Source organism: Chelonoidis abingdonii, chromosome 14 (genome assembly GCF_003597395.2).
Source record: "Chelonoidis abingdonii isolate Lonesome George chromosome 14, CheloAbing_2.0, whole genome shotgun sequence".
In the NCBI taxonomy this organism is placed as follows: Eukaryota; Metazoa; Chordata; order Testudines; family Testudinidae; genus Chelonoidis; species Chelonoidis abingdonii.
In genome coordinates, this window is record NC_133782.1 from 23,803,075 (window position 1) to 23,826,984 (window position 23,910).

At 41.6% G+C, this 23,910-nt stretch overlaps 1 protein-coding gene across 5 annotated transcripts in view; it reads left to right on the forward strand.

Annotated features, from left to right (window-relative positions):
* PTPRT (protein tyrosine phosphatase receptor type T) overlaps positions 1–23,910 on the forward strand; it is a 715,857-nt gene that overhangs the window by 7,869 nt on the left and 684,078 nt on the right. The gene's annotated exons all lie outside the window — the stretch shown is intronic.

Genomic DNA, 23,910 nt, shown 5'->3' on the forward strand with positions numbered 1-23,910 from the left:
GAACTACAAATGTGAACAAAGGGTACTGGGCTAGATGAACAATTAGTTTGACCCAGCATGGCTGTTGTTATGTTCTTGTTCAGTGATGCAGTTCTAGCAAATATACAGAATGTTTCGATGCATGCTTAAAAACAATACTGTGGGACACAATATTGATGCTATTTGGAGGTTTGTCAGCATCTAAACAAGATCTTCCACTTTTTGAGGTTTACGTAAGTCAGATGCTGTCTGTACTGATGAGAGGCACTGAAAGACTGGAGAAAAGAAAACATGGTACCAATTTTCAAAAATGAAAGAAGATTGATGCTCAAAATTAACATCTCATAAAGCTAACTTCTATCCTTAGCAGAATAATACTGAAAAGGGGGGGGAAAAAAATTCAGTGCTTTATTGTGTGAGGTACCTAGCTCTGCTATGAGATGCTGACTGTACCCTCAGCTCTCACTGACTTCAATATAAATTTCGGGTACCTGCCGCCTTGCAAGATTGAGCCCCTTGAGAGTATTAGCAATAAGCAGTGTCGGTTTTGAATAAATCTTGTAAGGCAAGCTTGATTGTCTACTTTTTTTGTTTTAAGGTACAGAGGCAGCACAATAGCTGTATTTGGGTTTTAGTGAAGAATTTGATTCTTTCCCCCATAACAATATTTTCAATTGTGTGAAGCTGTCTATTGGAATGCTGCAAAGAATACACATAGGTCCAGGTCCTATGTATCATCTTTGTTAATGCTCTGGAAGAAGTAAACAGCATGTTTCATTAATTTTGCCAGATACCTAACTGGGAGGGTTGCAAACACTGAGGATGGAGAAATAACAACAAGGTGTCTAGAGAGGTTGGAATCATAGATAGAAAATAACTAAATTAGCTTCAGCTGGGGGAAATGAAAACTACTGTAATGTATCTATGGGAAACAAACACACACTTATATTCAATGTGTGGGTGGGAACCTGAGAGGTGTTAGTGCTGGAAGTTAGATGTGAGAGTGCACAGCAATTTAGACATGACTATGCAATTCAATTTAGCTGCAAAAAGCAGCCTATACAATTTTTAAGCTACATACCCAAGAGGGAAAAATAATCCTCTGCTACGTGATAGTTGTGTCACTGCCCCTGAAAACATTGCCTTCAGCACTGGGAACCATGTTACCATAATGAAATTGACAAATTAGAAGCTCTGAGTATGTCAAAATGATCAGGGGGCTACGCTTTTGAGGAAAGAGTAAAAGGACTAACTATGTTTAACCTGGCTAAGTAATAGCTGAGGGTGGGATGGAGGGGCAATAACTTGACAAATATTTGAAAGATCTGAACACCAAAGAGAGAGAGAATAATTATTTAGTAGGCATGTAGAGTAATGGGATAACATTAAACAAGGGAAGATTTAGGCTGAGCATCAGGAAAATCTTTACACTGAGGTGGGTAAGGCTGAGGTAGTGGCAACCCCATGGCTTGGGACGTTTAACTTTAGAGTGTTTGAAAGAGTAGAATACGTAAAACAGGGAACAATTCTGCACTTACTGGGGAATTGGGCTGAAATATCTGCAGTAACAAACCAGCATGGTTGAACCGTGAATAGAGAAGGCAAATTTAATGAAGAACTCTTCAGTGTCATTCTTATAATTAAGGGAGATTAGGAACAGCAAGAAAACAAAATAGCATATAACAAATATGATGATGAACAACACCTTCCTGCTGTCATTTCAATTGTTTTAATTCACCTGATCTGAAGTCCACAGAGGGGACAGTGGGAGTGTGTTCTTTGACATCAGTAGGTTTTGCATCAGGCCAACAATTTCCTCTGTTTATCCACTCATGCAATATGTATCCTACATACACAGACTATGCGAAGGAAACATGTACACCCTTAATTCAGGCCCCTTATGCATATGCATTATTACAATATCCTCTTAATTACATGAGTACATAGTATTTTTTCCCACAAGTCCCCTGCCTCATTCAGTGCATTGGATGGACGTACTGTAGCAATGAATCAGGGTTGTGTAGTGAAGGAGGCTATTGTCTGTAAGACCCGTTTCATTTGTTGCAAAACGTGGAAGCTGTGTAGTGAATGCGGCGATGATGGCAGGAAGAGAATGGAGAGTCCTTGTGTGATGCCTGGCAAATCACTTAAACTAAACTTTCCATAAGTGGTCATTAATTGTGCATTCCTCATTTTCTGGGTGCCTTGTCTGATACCTTAGGAGCTGATTTGCAGAAGTGCTGAGTGCTCACAGCTGTAACTGAAGTCAATGGGAGCTGGGTTTGAACATATAAATGCTATATAATGCAAAGTCCTCTGAGGAAACCAAGGGGCCTCAAATTGGAGATCCAAAATTAGTGGACAGTTTTGGCTTTTGTTTCTTTGTGCCTCAGTTCCCAGTCTGTAAAATGGGGATGGTAATGCCCCTCTCCTAAGAGGAATGTCATGCAATTAAATTAGTGAATGCCTGTGAAGCAAGCACCCAAGATAAACCCAGGAAAAAACAAATTATTCTGTCCTCGGAGCTGGGTTTGAATGGTTTGTAGTATATAAAACATTAAACAATGAGGATAAAACAGGATATCGAATAGCTGCTCTTTCAATGAGAACAGTCCATCCTGTACACTGAATGAGCAGGGCTCCTGTGGAAAAACTAGCAAGTGAGCATGTATTTAAGTACTATATTAATGCCTACGCATGTGGTGGGGATGGGGCAAGGGGGTGGTTTAATTAAGATGACATACAAAATCTTAATTCTGGCATCTCCTAATTTTTGAGTGCTCAACTTTACAGCTTTAACTTTCTTTTAACATAGTGTTTTTTCTGTTTTTATTTATTTATAAATATATTTATAATATGTGATACAGAAAGATCCTGTTTGTTCATTTTAACTAAGAATTTTCTGCATGACATCTCATGGTGTGACCATTTTATATCCTTTGCCAACATCTTGCATGCAATTAACGTCATCCTGTGTTTTGTTCACCTTCGCTGCAATTGTAGAAAGCTGTAGGGAGAAACCAGGGCTACTGCAATTAAATTGAGCAATTGATTATTCAAATCCCATTAAAGAACAAAAAAGAAGCAAGAAAATGGATTGTGTTGTTTCATCAGCTAATTCAAGGGGACTCAGGTCTTCAGAAAATTAACTCTCATTCTATTCCTTTTGTTATTGTTTTGAGCATTTAAATTATTGCCACAGTAAGGAGTGCAAATAATGAGTTCTTTCCAAACTTGTTCGTTCTTTTTATATCCTCAGGCTCCCAATTTATTTCCTTTGTTCTCTTATTTTATTCTTTTTTACGACCAATATGTAATATCCATCCCTTCCTCCCCCATCCAGTGTGTTTCGTGTAATGCCCATTGATTGCTACCATGTTATGTTCTAGAAAGGAGCTGTGTTATAGCAGCAGTGGGGTGTGCCTGGTACTCTTAATCACATGTACCTACTAAATATGCAAATAAGTCCATGTCCTAGGGTCATAAAGGTGGTTGAATTTATTTAATTATCCCTTCAAATTCTCCTATTCGCTACAACAATAGCAGGGGGGCTGGGGTTGGGGGAGGGAAGAGTAGAATGGATCCGTATTCAACAATTAAAGCATTTGTCTGTAACTTTTTTTTTTTTTTTTTCCCCAAGCAAGATCTACTGCTCATGGGAAAGAGAATTTCTAGTGATTCCTTCACTAAAACTGTATTTATTCAGATACTGGACTGTATTGTACCTCCTTTGTGCCACACTGTCAGTTCAAAGCGGCACTAAAGCTGGCATGACTAGCCATGGGAGGATCATTCCAGTGTAGGGGGAGCCTCTGATGTTGTAGAATTGCTGTAGCAGCTCTTACATTGCTTCACCACTCCTTTTTGGACCTTAGCTGCCACAGTTGCTTCTTGGAGTTTTGGGAAGTTTTGTTACAAGTTAGAGAACTCTCTAGTGAAGATGTGAGCCAGTAATTTTGGTAACTTGTCTGATGTTTGCAATAGAGTAGATCACTAAGGGTATGTCTACACTGCACTAAAACATCTACAGCTGGCCTGTGTCAGCTGACTCAGGCTGTGAGGCTTTAAAATTGCGGTGTAGATGTTCAGGCATGGGAACAAGCCTGGGCTCTGGAACCCTGCCAGGCAGTGGTGGAAGTAGATTTTTAACTCTTACTGGTACAGTACTGCACCTGCACCCCCACCCCCACCTCGCCTCAAAAAAAAAAAAAATGTTCTGGGAATGTTCACAAAAAATGTTCTCTGTCCTCTGGTGGGGCTGTACAGACTCCAGACAGGAGACATAGCTGCGTGGAAGGGCTGGGGGGCGGGGCTGGTGGTGGTACAGCTGTGTCAGAGGAGCTGCCTGCATGGGGCGCTGGCTCCTGGGAGCAGCGGTCCCACGCTCTGTTCCTTTCACTGCTGGGGTTCCCAGGAGAGCCCTGCGGTTCAGTGGATACTGATTTCTATCCACAGATATCCGCATCTGCAGGTATAAATTTTGTATCTGTGCAGGGTTTTGCAATTCTTGAAAATGTGTCTTTCTGGTATGCTGTACCGGCAATAAATATCTTAATGGTATGGAGTACCTGAGGTACCAGTTTACTTGCACCACTGCTTCCATGTGGGAGTGTCCCAGAGCCCAGGCTCCAGCTTGAGTCAGAATGTCTATACTGCAATTTTATAGCCTTGTAGACTGAGCCTCCATGAGCCTGGGTCAGCTAGCACAGGCCAGCTGCCAGGTGTGTTGTGGTGTAGGCATACTAAGGGATTCAAGGAATTGCAGTGGGTTAATGCAGTCTCACCTCTGCAGATCTGGATTCAACTATGATTTAGGTCCCAACAGAAATAAAGGGTGTGGTGTTCTGGAGACTTGTCCACATCAGAACAATGACAATGCAACAACATCCATTCCTATATGCTTGGTTGTCTTTCCATTCTGGAGGCCCAGGGTTGAAACAGAGAATGGTGGTGACTGAGAGGTACTAGTAATCTTACTCTGTGCCTTTGAGAGACAAAGGGATGGAATAGCGTGGGGAAACGCAAGTTAGGATAGGTGAAATTTGGGGCATTTATAGGGTGCTTGACCTTGACCCTCCCCCTTTAGTCTCATTATGAATACCTTTATGTTTAATTTTAACAGAATAAATATTGACTTGCTTCTGCTGTATTAAAATATTGTGCACCATGAACACCTCTCTTTTAGACCAATTGCCTTAATTCCAAAGAGATCCTGGGGGAAGAAGGTAGCATTTACACCAATATTATATATCACAACTAATAAAGTTCAAGCACATTTTCTATAATATATGTAATTACATGGGGGACAACGATTAAAGAGTAATACATTCCAGATGAACATGAATCAAGATTCCTCCTCACCTCGCTTTTCCCATGTCTCACTTTACAGTACTTTCCCATTAATTAGACTTTCAGAATTAAGTCTATTACATCCTTCTCTGTGTTTCCAGTTTACTTAGGAGGATCAAAGATTTCTCTGACTTATAGTGCTTGGGTTTTGTAATCTCATGGGTGAAAATGAAACCTGGTCTTTTTTTAGCTGCTTTTTTAGGTTTTGAAAAAGCAGCCTATTGAACACGGCATATACAAACTGGGTGAGAAGACTTCCTGTTTAAAGGAGTTTCCACACAGTGTGAAGCAAACCACAGCTGCATATAGGTAAGCAATGTTTAGAATTGGAAGCCCAGGTTTCTGCCAGTCTCATTACCTTCAGCAAGTAAATCTTTTTGCACCTTGGTTTAGCCTTTTGGAAATAGGGTATACATTGCTGGGACTTTGTTTTTATTCTCCAACAGTGGTAAATGCTGGTTCTTCAGAAGAAGTTACAGGTCTCTGCTGATGTCCACGGGCACAGATCCAATGAAATCAATAGCGCTGAATCCATTGACACTAGTAGAAAATTTGGCTCATGAGACCCACATAATGCATCTAATCGTGCCATATTTTGTGGTGATGTGGGTTTTTTTCCTCATCTCAGCTGGTGATCAACTTATACATTGAAGCATGAAGGTCCTGTAACTCTGTCTTGGTGCTGGCACGGGCTGGAAGTTGTCTGCCCCAAAGATCGTATCTATAAAACTACAGAGAACTGGGAGGGATGTTTGGGGCTCGTCCTGGAATTTGAGGGTGGTCTGTGTGTTTACAGAGCTTACTTTAGGAACATGCCAGTAGTGAATGCACACATGGCTCCCTCTTGTCTCTGTGGCCCTCAGAAGGCCAAAGCATCTGAGGTCAGAGTGACGATGTCTGACAGGCAAGAGCTAACAGACAAGTAGAAGACGGAAGGGAGGAAAACAGCAATAGCCACATTGGGAGCTACTGGGGGAGCAGTGGCAACTTCACAGGAAGCCTCATGGAGTGGGGAGCAGTGAAAACCTGTTGGGGGGGGGGTGAGCACAGGAGCTTCACTGAGGGAACTTTATGGGATGGGAGAGTTGAGCACAAGTGTTTTGGGTGGGAAAGTGGAGGAGGGGGACTGAAGGAAATGAAACTTTCCCATACCCAAGAGGGGATTCTTGCACTTCCTCTAACAATGTTAGACTGAGTTCTTATGCGTAGGACCCTGAACTGAGTGTGTTGTGTAGATGCATTCCCCCCCTCCCTTGGTGTAAAACTGTAATTCGCTCTGTGGGTCTGGGCTGTATATGGCAACCGCTGCCTGCAGGAACAAGTTGAGTACAGGCTCATGCTGATTTTGTAACATGGATATATGTCCATGCTGGGGACACAGTTTGGGTAGGTGCTGGAGTCCATCTCATCCCAAGGATGATGTATAGCAGGCAGCAGATGTGTGTTGGCAGGGCAGATTTTGACTTTCAATAGGTTTCCAAGATGTCCTTTTAAGAAGGACGCTTTGATTGCAAGCACACGAATGCTGGTAAATGGAAGTTTTGAAAGGCTGAGAATGGATTTTAAGGTGAGACATGCCTTTAATTTGTGCCTAACATACTTCTATGCTGCAACCGAGAAAAAGGTTAATGCATTTCTTCTGGACATTGGGGGCACTTATAATGGACCAAGGTTATTCTTCTCTGTTTTGTCACAAAATAAACAGAAATTTATGTGCTTCACCATCTACCACTTTATTCAGAGACACTCCCCTTCAACTCTCCGAATAAATGAAGTGTTAGTCTGACATCTGAGCTGTCTCCTTTCCCCTCCTCCCCCAAATAACTAGGTGGCTTCTGTTATCTCTATATTTCCATCTGTATTTTATGTGGCGTGATAGAGATGCCTATAATTAAAGTTGGCTAGTGCTTTCTATAAGTCCAGATCACTAACACTTGTGAAGATAGCTATTTCTGTCAGAGTTGTTGGTAATAGAATATTTATATTTTATCTACACACATCATATATACACACACAGTACTTTTTTTTTTTTCCTGTGGATCAATTGATCATGTATATTTAGTTGATATAAAATATATATTTTTTTCTCCTGGATTATAGTTGGAGACAGTCGATGTGCAGGACACTAATTCCCAGATGTTTCGTGTCTTGCTAGATTTCAGTGTGTTTTGTCAAATATTTGGCTTTGCTGAGCAAGTTGGCATATTCTATTATCTCAAACTGATTTACTGTCTCAATGCCGTCCGCTTGGCACAGAAAGGTAATAGTCAGTGTGTCTGTTGGGATTATGTTAACATCTCAGGAAAAATACATTCCGTTTTTTGGTGGTGGTGGAAATAAACAGGAAGGAAAAACCATTTAGTACTGAAATGCTGACATTTCTAGTCCAATGTTAGTTCAGAGACCATAGGACAGATTTTCAAGAGAGCTGAGCACCCCTAGTCTGGGGGAGATTTTCAAAAGAGTTGAGTTTTTTTGAAAATCTTACTCAGTTATGGATGCTCAACTCTTTTACCAATCTAGAACTTAGTGCCCAGGTGGCTTTTGTTGGTGGAACTACGTTGCGGATACATACGTGGAAATTCTGCAAATGGAAAAATTTCATCAACGATCTCAGCTGGTCTATGGAATGTTGAATTACTTAGTGTTGGCTGCCGTTCAGCTTCTTCACCACACTCTTATTGCAAGTGCTTCTATAAGGCAGAGGAGGTTATTTGCTACATACAAGGGAAAAATTGTAGAAAAACGGTTTTGCTACAGTATTGCTGAGGGTTGCCTTTTTTATTTTATTTGCTCATGACGTAGAAACAGTGGAGGATCTTTTAAAGGGGAAAAGGAGCATGTTGTTTCAGTCCCAGATTTAGAATTAACGAGGGGCAATTTTAGTGTAAATTACTCCATATTACCTATTGGCTGTCAATCCAAGACCATCTCTCCTCATCTCAGATCCAGTTTCCATATAGTTGCATTTGACTGCACCTTGTTCTATTCATGCGTGACTTCGTTTGTACTTTTGGTTCCCAGTACTTTGTTTCTATTACATATTGTCTTTAATTGAAACTAGCTTTATTCTCTGAAACATCTGCAGTATCTTCCAGCTCTCATCTGCTTCCCCTGCTTGATACTATTTTATTAAATTTTGATTTGCTAAACTGCAATCCTGTGAGCCGTGGTCTGCACAGAACACATTTGGTAATGCTTTTGCTATGCACATTGAACAGTGGGAAGGAAATCTATTTGAAGTCCGGCCAGGCATTGGCCTAGCTTCGCTGCTGCTACTGTGGCAAGCGTTGGGATCTGTACCGGTGATTCTTCTCTTTTGTTGATGAGTGGGGCTGGGTGCCTCTGTGCAGGTCTAAATATATAGGAGCTGTCATATAATATCACATCAGCGGCCCATCTAGTCCAAAATCCTGCCCGTGAAAGTGGTCAGTATTGGATGCTTTAGAGCAGTGTTTCTCAACCTTTTTTTTTTTTTTTAATACCTGAGGCCACCTTGCTGCCTTCCTAAACTGTGTCAGGGACATGGACCAGCCATTGAGAAACACTGCTCTAGAGCAAGGTGCAAGAAACCCTTCAGAAATTTTCTCACTGGAGTTAATGGAATATTCCAGGGCTTCCCAGAGTGGGGGGCAAGGGGGACAATTTGCCCCAGGCCCTGTAGGGGTCCCCTCGAGAACATAGTATTCTATAGAATTGCAGCTTTTTTTATGGAAGGGGGCCCCAAAATTGCTTTGCCCCAGGCCCCCTGAATCCTCTGGGCAGCCTGGAATATTCTAGCTACAGTGCTACTCCTTCATTCCTGGAGCGTACTACACATTTGAGAGTGTTCTTCAGGTGTTTGGTTTGTCACTTTTTTCCCTATATGTGATCAAGGAGCTTGGCTAACCTGCTCCCAGTATTCAAAGAATTTAACACAACATTACAAGCTTCGTTCCTCACCCAAGTTTGAAGCATCTCCAAATCAGAGCTAAGTAAACTAGTCGCTGTCAATAATTTATGCAATGAGTTTTGCCTTTTTTTCCTGTTCACTGTTCATCTCCAAGCAGACTTTTAAAAATATTTTTTACAAAATAATTTCTATTTGTAATTGTTCGCCAAAGAGTTTATGCAAACAAATTTCAGCCTGTGGGTTGTTTGCAAGCAGTTAACTCTGATCCTTTTGGGGTGCTGTAGTTACCTTAGTCACATGTTATTGTTTCTGCTCTCTAATCGGATGACTAAGAACTATTAAACAAAGCTCTTACTTGTGGGCAAGTACCCTTGTTCACCTGTGAATATGGATACTTGTAGAAATAATAGTCATTCTGAAAACACTTACAGAAGCCAAAACTTGCTGTAGGCCAGCTAGTTGACATAGGTCTGGACATGGTCAAAACCAACAGGAGTTTGAAATTTCAATAAATGTTTGCGTTCACTATGTCACAGCTTGCACCTAGCTCTAGCCCAGATGTTGGATGCTCTCTATTTGTAACACTCTCCCCTTTCTATCACTCGCAGAATCGGAAAACATCTTATCAGTATTTCCCAAACTGGGGTAGCTCCAGATTAGTCTAGGAGAAGCACAAAGCAGAAGAGAACATTGCATGGGCCTGGGTCTGTCCCTCTTCAGTGCAAGTACATGATCTTGGACCATGGGTAAAGCAGGAGGTGGCTCTTTAAACACTATCCACCTTCTGTTCCTGGTTGCGTTGAAGCCCTTACTTCTGTGGCCAACTTCATTATTTCATCTGTACAGGGCTGCAGGATCAGGTAGCAACGCATAGGTCCAGGCTGCTTCAGTTTTCTTTCATGGCTCTCTGCTCCCCTGGAAGAGCATGTGTTTGCTTCTCCATGCAGCCACCAATGGTGAGTAGTTTGTAGCTTCTTCCTGCATGGGGAAAATGGATGGGGCAACCACAAAACAAAGAATTAAATATTAGAAAGAGGAAATTGAGAAAAGCTGAGCAGAGGTAGAAAAGCACAGGAGAGAGTAAGTGAACAAGAAAATAATGATGGCAGCAGCTGAAGTAGAGCATAAGATGGGGAGACACTGACCCACTAGTCCATCCGAAAGGTTGGAAACCACTGCTGCACACTTTGGGCTGTGTGCTTTCATAAAGGGCCAGGAAAGGAATGGACTTTATATCCCTAAGAAATTGGAAGAGGGCTGGGACTAGCATTAGTTAACTGCTGCTTGGTGACTTGCTGCTCCACAGCTAATTTAAGACCTCCTCCTTCAAAGATTTGGTGCTGCAAGCAGCACTTGTACAGACTTTAAAGGAAATGTTTTCCTCAGTTGAAAACTGCTGTGCTGAGCATCTCACTTTTCCCTAAATGAGTTTTGAAAGCTGCTCCGGTTTTGCACTTCCTGTCCGAGCAGTGTATTTGGGTGGGAGGCAGATGTCCTCCTCGTTGATAAATGGACTGAGACTGAATTCATCTGTAAAGCCACTGCAGCGAATCCTAAATCTGGTGGCTGGTAGAGAGGGAGGAGGTAGCAGGGAAACAGGAAAGGTTGTAAAAATGAGAGAGAAGGGAAAAAGCCAGAGGGAAACTAAATGTATTGGATGCACTGGATTGGATAATTGAGAACTGGAGAGCTATTTTTTTGTGGTCTTGCCATTTTATTTTGTGATTCTGATTGTTACTAGGAAGGGACACGAGTTGTGATTACCATTATATTAGGAGGAGGATAGTGCATGTCTTGCATCCAGTCTAAACATAAATTTGAGGTGTCTACCTCTACTCTGTTAAAATTGAGAGAGTGTCAGTGCAAAGAATACACCTGGGGTGAAATTTTGACCCCATTGTGGTCAACAGGAATTTTGCCATAGACTTCAATAGGAACAGGGTACGTCTATACTACCCCTATCGACCCAGACTGGTGGGTAGTGTTTGATGTATCGAGGATCGATTTTATTGCATCTCGTCTAGATGCAATAAATCGATTCCCGAATCAATGCCCGTACTCCACCTCAGCAGGAGGAGTAAGCGAAGTTGACGGGGGAGCTACGGCAGTCACCTCGCCACCGTGAGGATGGCCAGATAAGTCAAACTAAGATACTTTGACTTCAGCTATGTGAATAGCGTAGCAGAAGTTGTGTATCTTAGTTCGAACCCTCCCGCTAGCGTAGCCCAGGCCTCAAAGTACTTTGTACAGCACCACCTCCAAGGGATAGCTTTCCAAAGTATAACGGTAGCTAATTCACCAGCTTTTAAAAGAAGGATTTACCACAGACTCTTCTTTTGTCTTTTTTCCTCCTTCTGGTTGTTGCAAAAGGTAGAGGAAAGTCTCTATCTTGTGTTTTATCCGCACAAGGTGTTGCAGCTTACTATGGCAGCATTCTTGAAAGCCAAATTCTGTAAGAATTATGTAGCAGTGTGATACCAGGTGATTATAATGGACTATATCTTTTTTGCTTATCGGTCAGTGTGTCTGAGATTCCAGTTGTAAAATTGCTTTAAATTATTTTTGCCACTTTTTAATAAGAAGCCCAGAGATACAGTACTTTTGTTTAATGACCTCTGGTAATGCCCCTTTCCTGATATTAATTAGGGGCTCATGTACATTTCTTGCAGTTCAGACTACGGGGATATGAATGGAAGTGCGCACCAAAGTACTGCGCTGTAACTCCTCCCTCTGGATGCTGCAGGTGCAAACTAAAAGATTCCTAGTCGTCATCGTCTTCTAACAGGGTAGTCCTGTTCAAACAGTAGTCTGAACTGAGGGGCAGTGTAGACATACTCTAAATCTCTTTAGTAATTGATATAAATTGCTGCAACAATCTTGTGTGTGCACGCGATCATTTTAGTTGGAGTGACTTATATCTAGAACCAGTTGGAGAAATGTTGGCTGAACCATATTCTGTCAATTGCAAAGCTTAGTGAAATCAAATTGATTTCACTGGAATTTCATATTGGAAGAAAATGGGAGGAGGGAGGGAGGAGAGGCATTCCAATAATCTTGAAGCATCTCATTGAAATGTCTCGTTCCAAAATTTGAGCGCTTTAACTTTGAAATGACTTTTGTATTATGTTTATATACAATAATGCAATAGAAAATAAAAAGTTTAAAATGAAAATGAAACTATTTTGTCAAAATGAAATGGCTTGATTGACTTAAAACAATTTTTCTTTTCCAGAATTTCCCTTTGCATGGAATTTTGAAATTTTTGGGTTTTGTTCCGAATAGAACAAAGCCAGATTTTGAAATCTCAAAATCCTTTGCAAAAGATAACTTCTGTCCTCTGCACAGCTCTGCTTATCTCAGGTGAGCTTAACTTGATAAGGAATTCAAAGCAGAATGCCCACAGAAGGGCTTGCACTGATTTAACTATATCAGTGTCTACATCAATTGAGTTAAATTGGTACAATTTTCACATGCAGCTAAGGCATTAGATTTCTAGGGCTAAATTTTCACAAGCATTCCTTAATTTTGTCCCCAACATTTTCAAGTGCATCTACTGCATGTCCAAAGCCTGAGAATGGGTAACTGGGCATGCAGATTGTTAAACTGGGTGATGTTACAGTTAACTGCTTTGCTTATGCAAATATATCTATTTAGCATAAACAGACATATTTGTAAGTATGGCAGGTGCAGATAAAATGACCTTTTGAAAGCGTGCCCTTGGAATGGGGAAATAGCCCCATAATAATAATAATTCATAAAGAACAACACCCTATTTTTCAGATTCCTCAGTGGGTTTGGGGGTGGGCAGACTGAACTGGAAACAAACTGGGCTTTAAAAACAATTTGGTTGTGAATTTTGGGTTGTTTCCTGAGACATCGCTCATCCCCACTCCCTGCATTCTTATCTCTTACCCAAAAAGAAAAAATTTCAAATTCTGTGCAGAAAATCAAAAGTAGCAACTTCTAGTTTCTTTTTGTTGCTTGAGGATAGTATTCCACACTAATGAGCTTCTACATAAAAAATATCGATCCCCCTGCTCAGAAAACAAGGCCACAATTAAAAGGAACACCCTGTAGCCAATTCTGTGCTTCCTCTTTCTCATTCCCCTCCTTTCCCAAAAGCCAGAAGTGATTTGAACCAAATTTTCATTTTATTTTAATGTAATGAAATTTTAAAATGATTGGACTGTTCAGGATCCCCAGAATCAACTATATTTATTTTCTTTGGCTTTTTTAAAATCCCCTTTGTCTGTCTTAATTTAGGAAAGAGAAAGCAATGCTGTGATTCTGTGTGTGTACATAGTGTAATGCAGAACTGATTGTTGTGTTGAATGGGGGTGAAAGGGAGGGAAGGCATTGAAGCCCCTGGGAGGTTTTTAAGAGGTCATTTTAGTTCTAATGGAGTTTTTTTTAATTGATTAAAGACCTCTTAAGTAAGCTCAATGACTGCATTTTGAATTCCTTTTATTATTAATTATTAAAGGTAAATTACAGTGCCTGAGAGGCTGTGGAGAGATGATAATTTAATGAAATAGACTGGAGTCATTTTGGGCAAGGTAATTATTTAAGGAGGTTGGGACACTTCGTTAAAGCATTCACTTAAAGTGGATTAATTAAACTGAAATCTGCCTGGGCCTGTCTTGCCCTTTTGGTATTGCTTGAAAATAAAACCCAAATGGAATTTTGGGTAGGGTCAGCTAGTCTCATAGGAAGCGCTGGCCTGTCTCAGTTTGACTCATTTAAAGGTCTTACCTTTTTAGTTGTTGGGATGTTTAAGGGTTTGATCCAAAGCTTCTGTTGACTTGCATGAGCACAATTGGTGTGGATGCTACTACACCATTTGCGGCTTTGGTTAACATAGATGAGTCCTAGTAGGCTTTTTTTGTTTTTGTTTTGTTTTTTCCGATCACTCTTTCAGGGTCTTCTATCATGAGGCTGGTGTCTTTGTTTAGAGACAGCAGCTGGAATTGTTATTAACAGCTGAACAGGTCGCCCATGTGCTTCTCAATGTAAAGGTCCCCAGTTCACCTCCCAGCAAGAGATGCCTTGTAGTGTGATTTGTGATTCCTCATGCTCTGTCAATATTCTTTATTTTTCATCTGTTGGATTATCGGCTTTCTAAGAAAAAAGATTTGTTCTTCCACGTGTGTGTTGTGAGAGTGGCTGTGATTGTTTGTTTTTTTTCAACCAAGCACCCTAAATGCATTCAACTGTGCTTTTCAATTCATTTGATACTTTTTGTATATTAAATACCAATGTATTACTAAGTGTTTGGATTTTGACAAGAGGGTATGGATTAAAGTGTAGGTGTTTCTACCACGTGTCTGTAATATATACTGATTTAGGTCCTGATTCTGCAAAGGTTTAAGTATATGCTTAACTCTAACCATAAGAGCAATTTCATGGGTGTCAATGTGTCATTTGCTGGTTGTAAAGTTATGCATATGCTTAAGTATTTCAAGGGCCTGAGGTTTATTTGGCAGCAACAATAATCCTATTTAGGCTATATTCATATTCATTGCAAAAATGAAAAACTGTCAATATCTCTTGCTAACTACTATGGCAAAGAACTGATTATCCTGCACTGGTTCCATCCCCATGTGTGCAATTACAAACACCCACTTAGCTATGACTCTATTCAACTCTAAACTAGATGAAACAGATGTGTTCTACAGCCTGCCAGATTTGGACTGTAGTGGGCTTCAATGACTTTCTTTGGCTCTGTTAAAGTGCCTATCTAAGTCTGTAGCATTTTACCATTTTTAAAATATATAATACACTGCACAAGTTGTGAATTGTTCTGACTGCCCAAACCTTAACATGATATTTACCCGCCTCACAAATAAGTCCTAAATTGACCACGATAAAAATCTTTAACCCTTTCTCTCCTCCAAATTGCTGGGTGTTAGTGCTGGTGGTGATGATAAGAGACTGAATTCCAGACCGGTGAGGTGCATGTATGTGTATATCCAACCTCTGTTACATGAAGCTCCATATCCAAAACAGTTTCAGCCCTTCAGGACCAGTATTGGGCTTCGTGTGGGGAGGGGAGGGAGAGAGGGAGGGAGACAAAAGGAGCCTTCCTTTCCATTTGTTACCCCAATAATACTCAGGGTCTGGCAAAATCACAGACCCTATGGACTGCTGAGCACATGGACTACTCTATTCTAGTGCTTCCTTAAGTATAAATCACCACAAAGCAGCTGTGAACATGGAGAAGAGAGCCAATACTACTAAAGGGGAGGGTGGTGCATGAACACTCCTCTTGTCTGTCTGGAAGCTCCATGATGGTTTCTTGCCTCTCTGAGGCACAACCCTTCTCATGGTTTTCCTAGGGGTATTATATTTTTGCCTGGCCCCAAATACAGGCCAGTGTCTACAAGGCACAGCCAGGCTCTCAATGTCTATTAACTGATGAAGTTGCAGTAGAATTATCAGAACATGTCCCCTGTGTCATTTAGATACCCTAGGCCATGCTGTATAGAATATTACTGTATATTGACTGTTAGGGCTTGTCTTCACCACTGTGCCACATGTAGTGTATCTAATGAAGATGTGCTATGTCGACAGGAGACCACTTTCCCGTTGACAGAGCTTCCACCTCTTGTTGAGGAGGAGTGATTGTCAGTGAGAGAGCATGGTGTAAACAGTGTTTTAAGAGATGTAACTTACATCACCCTGGAGTGTGTGTTTTCACACTCCCTGAGCATCGTAAATAACATCGACCTAAGCGGTAGCGTAGACAAGCCCATAGGAACACAGATTCAGCAATTGATTAGTGTGCGTATCTATTTGTGCATGTTTGTATATATCACATTTAAATAAAGAATTAATGTCAGGTAATAACTTACCTTACTGATTCTGAGGATGCTGGATCTACTTTATATGGAGCCCATCACCGTGTCTCTGGGCACTTTACAAATGTTTACAAATGACCAAGGATGTCAATTATGCTGGGCCCAAAGGCCCAGAAATAGCAGCTGCTCCAGTAACAGAAAGGAAAAGAGTGAATCCAACATGGAAGATCTGTCAGGACAAGCGTAATCACAATGAAATAACAGACAGAAAGGCCGTACCTTGGCAGCTACAAACAGTCTTCTCCTAATGTTAAGAATTTCCCTAGAATGAATATGAGAAATTTAGGGTTGCTCTGGGGCTTATGGGTCATGTTTGTCCTGAGGAACTCTAGATGTTCTTAATATAAATACCACAAAAGGGAATGAGAACTAAGCAGCCAGGACCCAAGCAGGCACTGCCTCCCTCAGCAGGTTGCCCTTTACCTGTAGTTGTCGTCTTCTGGGTTTAGGGGGCAGTGGAGGTATGCATAGGGACACATCATGTTTGGAAGGGCACTTGCTGTCACAAGTCACTGAGAGCCTGAATCAACTGGATTTTCCAATCTGTGCATCTGTACAAAATCAGAACTTTTCTCTTATTTGCAGATTATCAGTCTTCCCCCTTAGAAAATAGGGCCAAGATTAAAAGAAGCATGCGGTAGCCAGTGGAAAATATCTTTGAGTACTCAGTGGATACAAGTGAGTTCCAGGACTTCTTGTTTTTTAAATAGTGCAAGTGCTCAAGATGCTTCTACTACCCCACAGCTATTTTGCCCACAGTGAACTTCTCAGTTTGTGCCTCTGGAGTAGCTACTACTGTGTAGTTCTTGAGGATGATGATCACCAAGTGAAGAGTTGCTTTTCAGTCCAGGACAAGACCATGGCCTGGAGGGACACAATTGTTCTCCAGATTTCAGAATGGAAAAAGCATTTCTGTATATCTGCCTTGGAATACAGCACAAGAATAGGTGTAATGAAAATTACAGCTCAAACACCATGGCACAGTTAGGGGAGACACAGCACCGTTGGTACTTTCACTGCTGTTTATCCCAGTGGTTCCATTTTCTAGTGTAAACACAACTGAGTCCAGTAGTCTGAAGGTACCACATTTCATCTCCTTTTGGGCATCGGTTATTTGCTTAGAGCAGTTGTCACCGTGCCTCTGTGGGTCGCAACTGAGAATACCAAATTCAGGACAAGCTGCTGGGAAATAGGGCAGACACACCTCAAAGCTGGTGGTTATTCTCTCATGAGATATACCGATCCAGCAAAAGTAAACTTCTGTCTCCCCTCATTGGCTAACAAGAAGTCGGAAATGCAACCTCCTTAGGTATTCTAGTCCTGGATTCAGCACCCAGACACTAGATTTAAGAAGTGGTTATTTTAAAACAATTTAATCAAACAAAAGGTTCTTCTGATCCCAAAGGACTAGCCACAAATCCAGGTCAATATATAACTCTGGTCTTGCCCAGTAATCATGCTGTTGCCAAACCTTTAGTATCTAAAATCTAACAGTTTTATTTAAAAAAGAAAAAAAGGTGAGAGTTAAAATAGATTAAGGAATCAGATACATACAATCAAGGCAATGTTCTTGGATCAGGCTTGTATCAGTGATGAAATACATTGCTGGCTTGTTAAGTCTCTGGTTGCTTCCAAATCATTGGAAGGTCCTCAGTCCTTTGGTTAGAATATTCCCATTAGTATAAGTTCATAGTCCAGAGGTTTGAGCAGGGAAGAGGCAAAATGGAGATGGTTCCAGAGCCTTTTATAACTTCTGTGAAGTGAAGGAAAAACCATTCTTCTCACTGTGGAAAATGACAGGTAACAAGATGGTGTTTGGAGTCACATGGCAAGTCACATGTCCATGCATGCTTCACTTAGACATAGTAGAAGCCACCCACCCTACTCTAGTTAGAACGTTCACAGGAAAGTCCATTCAGCATATATAGGCATCTTCCATTGTAAATTGTCTATTGATGGGCCATTCAACTGGAATAATTCCTTTACAATGTGCTGGCTAAACACCTTGTTGGTGTTACCACAGGAGCAAACATTTGAAATACAGGTACATGGTTAATAATCATAACTTCAGATACAAGAATGATGCGTGTATACAAATAGCATAATATTCAGCAGTCATAACCTCTCCATAGACACCTTACTTGACATACTTTGCACAAGATTTGTTGCAGTTATATAACAGTGGTAGCAGCAGTGATGTATATGGTCATATTTTAATCCGATAACGTCACAGCAGTCAAGAACAGGCATGCCGTTGTTTTATGTTTAACATGTGTAGATGTTTACGGGAGAGATGCAGGAGTCTCTGCTGGAATAGGAAAATGGGGCCTTGGAAGCAGAAAAGACAGCTTCCCAGAGGCAAAGTTGGAGATGTTAATACAGATGATGGCCTCTATTTTTAACAATGTGAATTCAGGCTGCTGCTGAGATGGCGTTTTTAATTCACTCCCCAATATAGGGAATCCATTGCTACAGAAAACCGAATTTGTTTAGAGAACATAGCAAATCTTGTTTAGACACATTTTGCTTTCAGTAGCAAACGAGAGAACTTTCTTTTTGTAGTTTTAGATGAAACTTTAGTGCTTTTTAAAAGACTGAGAGCTCTCAATAGAGCCAAGGAGATGGTGAAAAAGGGCAGTGTACTTAGACTGTGATAAAATTTCTGCCTCAGTGCTCTATTTATTCATCATAATGCAGCCCTGTGTTTCATGGAGAGCTGGGTTCAGATCTACGTCTCTTAGCCTGCATTAGTTACCTAATGAACATGAAAAAACTAGTCCACAAGGTAACGTAACATTGGTGATCGTCCTCCAAACAATATCACCAGCCTTATTTTAGCATGTGGGGTAGTTTTTACACATCCATTAGGCAAGCAGTGCAAGGCAAGAGATGCATTACCCTTAAAAAATTTTAATGTAGATTTTAACCCAGCTCTCCACAGAAGAAAAAAGTAGTCCTTTAACAATCTGACTCCATTAAGCACCTATATCCTTGGCATCTCAGCCAAAATCTAGTTTGTACAATCACATTCTGCTTGCACACATTCTGGTTTTTGATCAGATACGGTATTCCTCCTCAATCACTGTCCTACATTGGTGCAGCATACTTTGTGCATTGTTAACTGCTGTTTTCCGCCCTAGATGTGGCTGCATTTTAGTAGAGGCTGAATTGATTCTATTGTGGCATGTTTTGTAAAATGCTTTGAGATATTTTGAGATAACTATTTAAAAATTGCCTGTCGGTTTTTAGTCTAATTACATCACAGACCTATTCAAATATGTAACTGCCGCGCCAAAATTTCAGGTTTTAATAGGTTTACTCTTTTTTGATAAATTTGATGTTTTTTTTATGACGTAGCGAAGGCCCTAAATTTTAATTTATATATTTATTTAAGGTTTTGTAAAAAACAATACTGATAAAAATGTTTTCCATGATTTTAAAAATGCATTCAATGGTAATATTTCTCCCCAACTCCCAAATTAGGCATTAAGCTTAAATTTAATTTAAGCATTAGCCTAAACACTGCACCTTTTTATGTGAGCATTTGAAAGATGACTTGCTTCACTTTTGCAGTAAGGGCTTGTATTTGACTTAATATCTTGACTTCATGATAATTTGGCCATTGTAGGATTAGCCTGCTCTTGCTTCCCTTGGAATCAATAAGCCTTTTGCCACTGACTTTAATGGGAAGCAGGCCAGTGCATAAATGCAGAACACCTGTTCCCTGATGTGTATATATACTTATGAGAATATCAGTATCTTAAGGACTGCCTTCCTTTTGCTCCCCACTCTCCTCATTAACGTGAACAGAAGGTACAGTAATAACGAAAATTAGCAAGATTTAGTGAAAGGATTTTATCCTTTTCATGAAAAGATTTGCAGCCCCCTGGTCATACCCAGCAATCTCGCAGAGATTTATCTTAATAGGAAAAAAGCAAAATGTTCTCTCTGTCCCAGCTGGACTCCTACAAAACAATGAAAGAGGTGAGGATATGCCCCCAACTGTGTCTGCTTCTGAAATCTACTTCTTTTAGAGGTTCACTCTCTCTTGTATTGTACCTTCTGAGGCACTGTAAGTATATTTTACAACTTAGATTGTAAGGTCCTTGAGCTGGGGCAAAGACTGGCTCTACACTTATCTTCAGTGTGCCAGGCTCACCCGGGTGCAGAAATAGCAGGAAGTATTGTAAGTGATAATTGCTTCCTGTAAGTTTTCAGAGCAACAGTGTGACGAGTGCTCCTGGTTTGTGATGTGATTATCTAATTTCATTTCAATTTGGTGGGAACTAGTGGCTGCCTCCTTTTTGTATAAAATGTTTCTGGGTTTATTTCTTTATCAGGTGACCTTTTCAAAAAGCCTTAAAATTGTACTACTTCTCTGAAGGCCCCATCCTTCGGCGTGCCGTGTACCTTCAACTTCTACTGACTTGCTTCCATGAGAGTTTTGGAAGTGCCCAAGATTTCCCAGAAGGTGCTCAGCACCTAATGGAATCAGGCTGCAGTTAAATCCAGTAAAAACATATTGCTTTAAAAGGCAAGATTTTTCTCAGGCTGCAGTCTGAAAATTGACAGGGCTGAGAGTACTTGTCACCATTTTCTTTTTAAAAGTGAGATCTTGATATAATCAGAGAAGTCAATCTGTCCTCTAGAACCTTGGTACCCAGAGACTGGCATTCCAATCTCACTTGCTGTCTTGCTTCTTGAATGAGCAGGGCAGCATTTTTGGGTAAAGCTCATCTGTGTGGAGAGAGTGAGTTCGCATGGGTAGATAGGGGAGGGGTGGGGCTGGTCATAGAGCTGTGGAACAAACTCTTACAGGAACTGAGGAACATCACAGACCTGACTAACTTCTGCTGCAAGTGCAAGGCAGGCTTATTCAACCTACCTTCTCTAATATAAAGATCCTTAAAAAAATCTCCCCAAATGAAACCCTAACAAAACAGAACACACTGCTGTACGCACAATTCTCTCCCTGGGGAGAAGCTGAGAGAGAACAAATCTTGGATAAGACATGAGTCGCATCACTTAATGCACTATTGGAGGGTACTCAGACACTATGGTGATGCAGGCAGGGCATTATAAGAACCTGTATAGAATATAATTGCTGAGAGGGGTGACGTACTGTATTTACATATTTATATTTATAAACCCGTGGAAAGATCTCTTCTAGACTGTGGGGAATGGCCTTATTTGGGTTCAGAAAGGAGCTTTGCTTGAGTGTCCCTGGCTTTGTGAGGTTTGTGGACGAAGATGGTTCGTAAGACAGTGGGAGGTGGACACAGCTTTATGAAAGGAGGAGGAAGCATCCCTCCTTCCCACATGTTCTGCTAAGGATCCTGGATTTTACAGTCTAAATAGTCTTGGGAGGTATAGGATAGAGTTGAAAGGTAGCTATGTAACATCTGGTGAAATCTTTTAACCTATTGTACACTGGCCAAACGTAAGGCAGGGATGGCTGTGCTAGAAGTGATTCAGCTGTATGCATTGTGACAGACCCAGGCCAGTGGGGTACAGGAGTCTGGTAGAGGGCAAATATACTGGTCGCTGGCTGAGTAGTTTTCTGTTCCCTGAGTGACCAGAGCAGGGGCTGCACTAGAGTAATAAGGAACCTGCTAGAACCAATTAAGGCAGACAGGCTGATTAGATCACCTGCAGCCAATCAGGCAGCTAATTAGAACCTGGGTTAAAAAAGGAGCTCACCCAGTCAGCGGGGACAAGAAGAGAAGTGCGTGTGAGGAGCTGATCAAGATGCCAAGAACGAAGTGAAGGGGTGCTGCTGAGGTAAGGAGTCTTAACCGTCTCTCTATTGCAGCAACAATGCTAGGTTCATATCAGGTTCCGTTCAAATAACACCATCATATACCGCTTCGAGCCACTCAGTGACTGGACACTACATTACCACACCTCCTGGCGCCCTCTAGGAGCTAACTCCCCTCTCGCAAGCACATTCTGACTTAAAATTTTTATAAAGAAGAACAAGCGCATCCTCATTGGAGAAACAGCACAACAGAGTAACAAACATAACCACCCCAGTGACTTGCAATGTCCTTCCCCTTAGTTCTAAGTCCAATCACTCCAAAGTAAAAACCAAAAGTCTCTGCAAGCAATCTCCAGAATCAAGATCTATCTGTAAGTCCTCCCCCAGCTGGGAAGCACCTACAGATTTTTGTCCCAGGCAACTGCTGTGCTCTCCGTGGTTTCTGCTTCGCCTCCCACGAAACCTCCTTACCACCGCCCAACTCTGCTCCTCGCCCGCCTCATAAACTGCTCCGCTCGCCACCAGCTTGCGCCGTAGCTGCTCATTACTCCGCAACTGCCGCTCGCTCGACTCTGTGGTGCTCCAACCCGTGCCACATTCACTCCCTCGCAGCGCTCCGCTCCACAGCTTCCCTGTCGCTCACACATCCCCAAATCTGCTCCGCTCGCGCTGCCTCTGTTCTGGTATAGCTTCAGGCCCCCACTAAGTTAGCCACAGACTCATGCTCCCACTGCAGTAATTCAAGCTTTTGATTCAGCTCTATTGATTTCAGGCATAGTAGGGAGCCCCCAGTCTAGTGCACCATAGCCCAAATGAGTTCCAAGCTCAGCAATTGTCCCTCTAATCGGGATAAAAATAAACTGAAAGATTCCAGTGGAAGAGAGGGAACGGTCTTTCTGCCAAAGGAATTGCACCACCAGCACAAATCTCCCAACTCTTCAATGCGAACTGGTTTGGAAACCCATGTCCTTTCATACAGGTACACCATACGTGAGTTGATCATTTCGTATCAAAAGAGTTACCTACAGCTCGCAAGCTTCGAGAGGTAGCGTGCTGTATCAAAATTCATTTCATACAGTTCCGCATCGTCCACATTACATAATTCACCTACCGAGCGATGTATGTGTAAGCTCATCCTATCTGGCTTACAAGTACAAGGTAAAAACCAGAGAAGGTACCTTGTTGAGGATAAAGAAGGTGTTTGGAGGAGGCCATGGGGAAGTAGCCCAGGGAGTTGTAGCTGTTACAAGAGGCACTATAGACAGCTGCAATCCACAGGGCCCTGGACTGGAACCCGGAGTAGAGGGTGGGCCTGGGTTCCCCTCAAACCCCCCAACTCCTGATCAGACACAGGAGGAGTTGACCCAGACCGTGGGGAAGATCACTGAGGTGAGCAAATCTGCCAATAAGCGCAGGATCCACCAAGGTAGAGGAGGAACTTTGTCACAGTATGTATACAGCTGAGGCACAAACGGGATCCAGGTAGGCTAGCTCTGATTGTTCTGACTTTTTATATTGTAGTCTCTACGTTAAACATGGTAAACTAACATAATCTGCACACCTTTTTGCACCGAGGGACACTTTATTGCGCCACAGACAACCTGATCAACAGAACAAGAAATGTGAAGAGATCAATAACTGTAGACAATTCTTCTGATCCAGGCAGAGGCAAAGCATTGTTTGTTTAAGAAGAAGAATATGGACACAGCTGTCGAGAGATGCTCTGCTTATGCACTTTAGATAATAAAGTAACGTGAAATGTCCTTTGCCCGAATCAGAGGCAAACAGTAAATCAACAAACTGTGGCATGAATCCCCTCTGAAGAAGGAGGCTGTGAAGCATGCAAATGAATACTGGAGTCATGCAAAATAAGCTGTCTACACAAGAGATAATAAAACCAGTGATCTTAATCAAAGAAATGAAGTGTCTTCAATCTCCATTGTGTACTTGGCTTGGAAGATATCACACAGGAACCAGGAATGTCAGAGCATGACAGTGAGCAGGGGTGGGGGGCATCCCCACTAGTGCTGGGGCCATCTCAGAAGCATTGGCAGTTGAATGCAGACAAGTTCCTT